The sequence below is a fragment of the Meriones unguiculatus genome, chromosome 3, assembly GCF_030254825.1.
Source record: "Meriones unguiculatus strain TT.TT164.6M chromosome 3, Bangor_MerUng_6.1, whole genome shotgun sequence".
Taxonomy (NCBI): Eukaryota; Metazoa; Chordata; class Mammalia; order Rodentia; family Muridae; genus Meriones; species Meriones unguiculatus.
Window position 1 is genome coordinate 39,732,994 of NC_083351.1, and position 8,099 is coordinate 39,741,092.

General features: G+C 43.9%; 1 long non-coding RNA gene across 1 annotated transcript; it reads left to right on the forward strand.

Moving 5' to 3' along the window:
* The first annotated feature begins 228 nt into the window (after positions 1 to 228).
* On the forward strand, positions 229 to 7,020 carry LOC132652749 (uncharacterized). Its single transcript, XR_009590323.1, has 4 exons — positions 229 to 392; positions 6,253 to 6,369; positions 6,468 to 6,599; positions 6,758 to 7,020. It is a non-coding gene; the product is annotated as an uncharacterized LOC132652749 (long non-coding RNA).
* The last annotated feature ends 1,079 nt before the right edge of the window (positions 7,021 to 8,099 follow it).

Consider the following 8,099-nt stretch of genomic DNA (forward strand, 5'->3'; position numbering starts at 1 on the left):
CAGCCCTCAGCGGGGCACTTCGCTGGTTTATATTCAGAGTCCTGATTCAGACTTCCATTCCAGAACCTCCAGAGAGTGCGCTGCATTCTGGAAGGTTTGGGGAAGTTGCCCGAGTGTGTGTGTGCGTATGCGTGTGTGTTTAAGACAGGCGAGAAATGTACAAACATACTTTGCACCTTCAAACAAGTCAACTTATTGAGCTGCAGGCCAGGGCCACCTGCTCTGCTAACAAACAAGCCACTCTCAGAAGCAGCTTTGGGATTTCCTGTGACCAGAAAGGTGGTCTTCTCCATGGGTACTTGTGGTAATACAGAGAAATATTAATTCCTGTCTCTAATTATCACTAGGTTGCAGGAGGAGGATCCCAACAGGGACAAGAGAGAACTTTGACAGTGAGTTCAGGGAAAGGTGATCAATTTCTGAGACAGTGGGAAAGAATAAGGATGAGGGAACTGTGAGCAGAGTTGGGAGTGTTGACTGGGTAGGTGTGTGTGTGCATGTGTGAGTGTGATGATGACGATGAAGAAGTTATGAAGAACAGTTTTTCCATGGTTCTATTCCCCTCTTTTCCCCTGTGACTGTGGCCATGGAACAAGTTTAGAAAACAAAAGAGAAGAATCAACAAGGGACTAGCACCCTTTTACACTAAGATGGTATAACTTCTTTCTCTTGAGCTAGACATGGCCAAGTCATGGAGCGATATTGTAATTGAAGTTGAGAAGCTACAAAACTTATAAAGCCTGATGAAGAAAAAAAAAAGAGTGGGGCGCTTGTTTAAAAAGAAGGGTTAAAGCGCCATTAAGGACGGTAAAATAATGCTGGAAAATGACTCAGCTGGTAGCATGCTTATCACCCAACCATGAGAACCTGAGCTCAGTCCCCAGAACTCAAGTGAAAAGCTTGGGGCAGAGAGAAAGAAAGGGTACGGAGCTGGGTAAGCAAATAGGGGAAGAGGATTTGGGAGTTAAGGGAAAGAAAACTGTAATAAGAATATATTATATGAAAAAAAATCAAATTTCAATTAAAACATGGGGGAAAAGGCAAAGGCAAATTTGGATACAAACAAACAAATAACAAAGAGAACTGGGTGTGGGGACCTGCTTGTTGTAACCAACTGCAGCCCTGAGAAGGTAGAGACAAATAGATCCTTGTGGCTGGCTTTCTTGACGATCTCTAGGCCATTGAGAGATCCTGTCAAAAACAAAACAGGATAGTGTCTGAAGAATGACACCCAAGGTTGAGCTCTGGCCTCCATGTGCATTCATATCTATAGGAATACTCACCCACGTGCCCATTCACAAACACAATGTAGTAAAATAAAAAGTTAACGCGTTCTGCAAAAAGTCTTTGATTTCTCACAGTGTCCTAAAATGCTAGATACTGTTATTCCAAGCAGAGCAAGCTTAAAATGTAAGTTATTAGGATGGGTTTTGCCACTCACTCTGACATTATACCACGAATGCAAGAACATTCAATCTCTGTATAAGCCCATCAAAGTTATACAAATTTATATTTCATAGTTCATAAATACAATTTTCACTCTTTCAAGAAGAGTAGAAACACTGCATGAGATGAACTCAGTGTTGCGGTTCACTTCTTGACAGCACACAGTCTGTTCATACTTGCTGAATCACTGTAGGGTAAGGAAGAACTGAGAGGAAAAGGATTATGGGTAGCTTTTTCTTCCTCCTGCCACAGAAGTGACAGGGAAAAGAAAGGCTGTGGTAGGCTCCTTGGTGTTCATTTTTCTTGATGTCATTTCTTCTCTTCTGGAAAACAGAAGTAAGTTCTAGAGTGAAATGTGGCTTGGATGAGAATGTTCCTTGTTGAGTCATGCGTTTGAACAGTTGGACACCAGATGGTGGCTGTTCAGGGAGGAAGTGAAGTAAAATAAGGTAGAAAAGACCAATTATTAGACAGTGATTTATTGATTTATTTATTGATATATTTAGAGCATTGCCTGTTCTGTCAAGCATGACTTCACTTGGTACCTGAAACAGAATGACATGGAGAAATAGCTCAAATGATGGTTAGTTGCCTTTAACAATCTGATGATTGCCATGTTTGTTTCTGTAAACTCTTGCTTGCTTGCCCACCCCGCCTTGTAGCTTCAGAGTATAAAACAAGAATTCAAACTGGAACTGGGACCGTGAGGAACTTGCTTGGATCCATTGGTCCCTTCTCTTTTCCACTCTACTGATGTCAGAGTGCTTATTTCAGAAAGATTCTCACATTTCCAGAGGCCCCAGGGACATCTCCTTCACCATGAACTCCAATTTTTCAAGAGAGACAGCTGCTCTGGAACCCTCAGCCCACCAAAAGTCTCTGGAACCAGGAATTGTCTTCCCTTCAAGGGATTTTTGGATCCCTTTCCAATGGCCAAAGGGACTGAGAGACCCAATACTGAAGACACCTTGTGGAAGAAGTCTTGGTTGGATATCCAGACCAGGAGAGGACCCCAGGGAAGTAGGCAAGATGAGCCAGGGCAGGCTTGATTAACCCACAGGGGAGCCCGGAAGGGATACGGAAGATGGCCACAGTCTCCAAGGAAAAGGTAGACTCGTTTCCAGAGAAATAGACTAGGAAATGTATAATGGATAATGCAAATGGAAAATGTATAATAACTTTTAAATGAATGGTGAAAAAATGTATGAATGCCTGTAAGGGTCCCATGGCTCTGTGGCTATGGGATCTGATTTAGTGAGGTCATTTCACCTAAACAGGCATTCACCTTGAAGTGGCCCTAAGATAAGACCTTCTTAAATCTTTGGGAGGCAGCTTGCTAGATGTATTGCAATAATTAATTTTGGGGGGTTCACTGTGTCCCCCTTGCTTCTAAATAACTATTTGAGTTCTCCACTTCAAATTGTTTAGTTTCCAATAAAAGACATAGAGACCTTATAGAATTAAATAAGATTTAAGGCACCATAACTGAGCAGGTATCAACCCTCTAAGCTATTTTGCTATTTCTCATCAACACACCCCAAGTTCCTTGCCATAATTGCTCCTGCCTGGATTTCTTCTGTTCCAACAAGCCAGACCTCATAGCTACGTGCTCATGGTCCATACTACCCCATGGACACTTCCTCCTCTCCAGCTTCCTCTTCTGCTTCCCTCTCCCACCTGAACCCAATCGAGAAACCTAAGTTCCGTCTACTCTCTTCTGCCCAGCTATAGGCTGTCTAGCCTCTTTATTGACTAATCAACGCTAAATTGGGGAGTTAAATTGGAGACCAAGGTCACACAACATTACTTGGTGTACAAAGGAATTTTTGGTCTGGACTGAAACCAGATCTTAGGAGCCAGTATTTAGCATTTGAATACATAGCACCAGATTAATCCCCAACATAGGGAGGCACTTGCTTGAGGGAGAAGCTGGTCTTTTTCACCCTACCCTATGCACCACATGAGACTAGGCACATATAAAATTCTCCAGCTCCTAGTTAGGAAACTTTTCTGGTCATGGTGTCTGCACAGTCCAGATGTGAGATCTCCACAGTCCTGCAAAGACTTTTTTTAATTTTAATTTTATTTATATATTTATTTATTACAATTTATTCACTTTGTACCCCTGCTGCAGCCCCCTCCCTTGTCTTCTCCCAGTCTCACTGGCCCTCCCTCTTCTCCCTCTATGCCTTTTCCTTAGTCCTCTGATAGGGGAGGACCTCCTCCCCTTCTATCTGTCCCTAGCTTATCAGGTCTCATCAAGGCTGGCTGCATCCTTTTCCTCTGGCCTGGCAAGGCTGCACCTCCCCAGGGGGAGGTGATCAGAGAACCTGCCACTGAGTTCATATCAGAGACAGCCCCTGTACCCCTTACTAGGGAACCTACTTGGAAACTGAGCAGCCAAAGGGCTTCCTTTGAACAGGGGGTCTAGGTTCTCTCCACACATGATCCTTAGTTGGAGTATCAGTCTCTCATAATATCTAATAAAATAGACTTTCAACCAAAATAATCAAAAGAGATGGAGAGGGACACTTCATTTTCATCAAAGGAAAAATCCACCAGGAGGACCTCACAATCCTTAACAGCTATGCACAAAACACAAGGGCTCCTGCATTTGTCAAAGAAACATTATTAAAAGCTTAAATCACACATCAATCCCAACACCTTAATAGTGGGAGACTTCAACACCCCACTCTTGCTAAGGGATAGATCATTAAGACAGAAGCTAAATAGAAATAATGACACTTAAGAGGTCTTAAATCAAATGGACCTAATAGATGTCTACAGAACCTTTCACCCAAACACAAAAGAGTTTACCTTCTTCTCAGCGCCTCATGGAACCTTCTCCAAAATTGACCATATAGTCGGGCACAAAGCAAGCTTCAACAGATACAAGAAGATTGAAATAATCCCTTGTATCATATCAGACCACCATGGTCTAAAACTAGACTTCAACAATAACAGAAATAACAAAAAGCCTACACACACATGGAAACTGAACAACGCTCTACTCAATGACACCTGGGTCATGGAGGAAATAAAGAAAGATATTAAAGACTTCCTAGAACTTGATGAAAATGAAGGTACAACTTACCCTAACTAAGCAGTGCTTAGAGGAAAGTTCATAGCACTCAGTGCTTTCATAAAGGCCTCTCCTACAAGCAGCTTAATGGAATACCTGAAAGCACTAGAAAAAAAAAAAAAGAAGAAGAAGAAGCAGACACACCCAAGTGGAGTAGACAGCTGGAAATAATCAAACTCAAGGTTGAAATCAATACATTAGAAACAAAGAGAACAATTCAAAGAATCAATGAAACCAAGACAAACCCTTAGTCAAACTAACTAAAAGGCAGAGAGACACTGTCCAAATCATCAAAATCAGAAATGAGAAGGGGGACATACAACAGACACTGAGGAAATTCAATGAATCATTAGGTCCTACTTCAAAAGCCTATATGCAACAAAATTTGAAAATGTAAATAACATGGACAATTTACTGCAAAGACTTTTAAGTCCAAAGACACCAAAGAAGCACCTCCACTAGCTTTCTCAGAAGATAAAATTGTGCCTGTGATGATCGTGGACCTCTACTGGCTCCATATGAGACCAAACCCTCCAGCTCCTAGAAGCTGTCTGAGCACCAGCTGTGTCAGTGGTGATCTGCGAAGCTCACACTGAGTCAAATTCATTTGAGCTGGGGAAGCCAATTGGCAAACCAGACAGCCAAACATGCCAGCAGTCTCCCCAAGAAGGGATATTTTAATAACTGATGAAGGGGTTACTGAAAATCAGGAAGACTTCCCAATTACTACAGACAGGAAAATAATAATTCTAGAGATGACAGATCCCAGCCTAGTCTGGCAAGCTATAAAGAAACGCACCTGGAAAAGCTGCCTTATAAGAACTGTTGCAAAGATATTTGGTTGTCCCAAGGTTGCTAACACTGATCCAACTACCTAGCAAAGCCTAATCATAGTGTGCTTGGAACAATCCCAAGCAGGGGCCCAAGGGCCTCATGCAGACACAAAACCAGGGTTCCTACCTTTGAACGACTGAATGTTTCCTTTACTGACATTGAACCCAGCAGGTGGTATGGATACTTGCTGGTTCTGTGCACTTTTTCAGGCTGGGGAGCAGCTTTTCCTACCCTCACAGAGAAGTAATTTGGAACTTAAACACAGTACCACCCACAATCTTCAGGCCAGGTCAAGAGGCCGGGTAGTAATAAATATGGCATTGACCAAACACTGCTCAGATGCTGGCCAGAAGTCCTGGCATTTATACTGTTACAGTCTGTTGTAGGCCCCATAAATGTAGTGTGATGGCTACGCTCAGTTGTCCATTTGACTGCACATGGAATTAATTAAAACCCCAAGAGGGCTGGGCACACCTGTGAGGGATTTTTGCTTAATTAAATCACTGGAGGTGGAACAATTCACTTCTAAAGTGGATCTTTGAAGTGGGAAGACTCACCTCTAATATGGGCTATACCGTCTCCTGAGAGCCTATATAAAACATGGAAGAAGAAAGCCTTGCTCTTTACTTGCTTGCTCTTGCCCTCACTAGCAAGTCTGTTCCTTCACTGGCATCAGAGCCTACTTGTTTGGGACTCCAGCATATATTGAAGACCAGCTGGGACCCCCAGCTTCATGGACTGAACAACTACAAAATTCTGAACCTTGTGTTCATGAGCAGCCATTGGTGGGTTATCAGTTCAGTCTCTGTGAGCCTCTATGACGAAGATTACTTGATTTTGTGGTTTTTCTTGTGGTATTCTTCACCCCTCTGTTTCCTTCCTCCCTCTAGGATTCTCTTCAGTATTCTCCACGCCCCATGTAATGTTTGGCTGTGGCACTCTGCATCTGTTTTCATCAGATTGGCGAAGCATCTCTGATGACAACTGGACTAGACACCGATCTATGAGTATAGCATGATATCATTAGGAATCATTTCATTGACTTTGTTTGTCTTTGTTGTGTTGTTTCATTTTGTTTTGACAGTCATGTTTGCTTCTATCCTAGGTCTCTGGGCTATCCAGTCTCTGGTTCCTGGCCGCTCAGGCAGTGTCAGGGGTAGGCTTCCTCTCATACATAGGTCTCAAGATGGACCAGTCATTGGTTGGCCACTCCTTCAATTTCTGTGCCATCTTGCAGGTAGGATAAACTGTAGGTTGAAGTTTTGTGGCTGGGTTAGTGTGGGACACGTGGACCGTCATGGAGCTAGAGCAAGGTGGAGACATGTCCAAACCCCAGAAATGTCAATCTTGAGATTGGCAGGAGTAAAGACTGCTTTTCCCGTTTCGCACCTGCAGGCCCTGGCGCCTCAACCCCCTATCTCTGCAAATAAAGAAGTCCCACCATCTCAGCCCCAGCCAATGATATGAGCGTACCCTGGAAGTTCCTTCCTACTCCCCAAGGTTCATATAACCCTTGTTCGCCTGAATAAAGCATACAGGCTGTTTCACTGAATATCATCTAAGAGTTCCTGTGTCACTGGGAGAGCTCCGAGTTAAAAGGCTGTACCACTTGAAAAGCTGTTTCAGAGAGAACTTTCTCTCTTCCGGTATGACCCGCCCGCCCGCCCGCCTGGCTAGGCTTCCTTCATTTAGGCCTGGACCTTCCAGTGCCTGGACGCTCTGGTGCCAAAGGGAAGAAGCAGACTCCAGGCTGCTATTGCCCAAAAGAGCTATAACACTGGAAACCTCAGAGAAGGACCTTCTCACCCATGCCGGCCCACTTTATCCTTCCCAGTCCGGTGTGCAGTGTTGCCTGGATGCCCTGAGGGAGGAAGCAAAGCGTGCAACCACAGGTTTGTGGACCGCAGGTTGGGGTTCCAATCTCTCCACTAGAAGTCATGACTGATTAAAGAAGATAGCCAGTTCAGGCTCCATATCCACCGCTACAAGGAGTGTTAGGTAGGGTCTCCCTCATAGGTTCCAGGGAGTTTCCACTGCACGAGGTTTCTATCTCGCCTGGAAATGCCACCCTGCCCCGCAACTCAAGACATCTCTCCCAGTACCATCTCCTTCCATCCTCCCCCACCGGAACCCTTCTGTCCCCATTCCCACCCTCCCCAAATACACCCTCAACATTTATTGTTTTTAGTAAGTGCTAGCCATGAGCTCCTTAAACTAGGTCAGGGATGTTGGAGATGCTTGCCTGCAAGCCAGGCTACTTACACTGGAGTAGAGGTGACTAACCAAACCCTGACTAACAGCACAAAGGGGCTTATTTAATAGGGGCTCCTGTTCAGTAATAGGAAAAGCTCAGTCAATGGGTGGAGATAAAGGGGGATGCATCAGACTAGATTAATAGAGCAGTTTCTAATGGTACATACGTCATCTGCCCCAAAGGTATTTACACCTGCTATCCAGAAGGCAGTTGAAGAAAGGTATTATTGGCCCCAAAATTAGATGTACTTCCAGGAAGTGAGGTACAGCAGATGGTTATATGCCTTAGATTCAAGAAATAAGAGAGTTTTCAGTAGACCTGCTAGAGATGGCCCTGTCAGGGTCCATGACGTGCAGTTCCACTGCAATAGGCATCTAACAAAATCAGCAGAGCCAGATCTCTATGATGATATGAAATAATAGTATGAGTAAGTGTCAAAAAGTTATTAAAAAGGATTAAGAGTAGAGGTACACATGAGAGCCA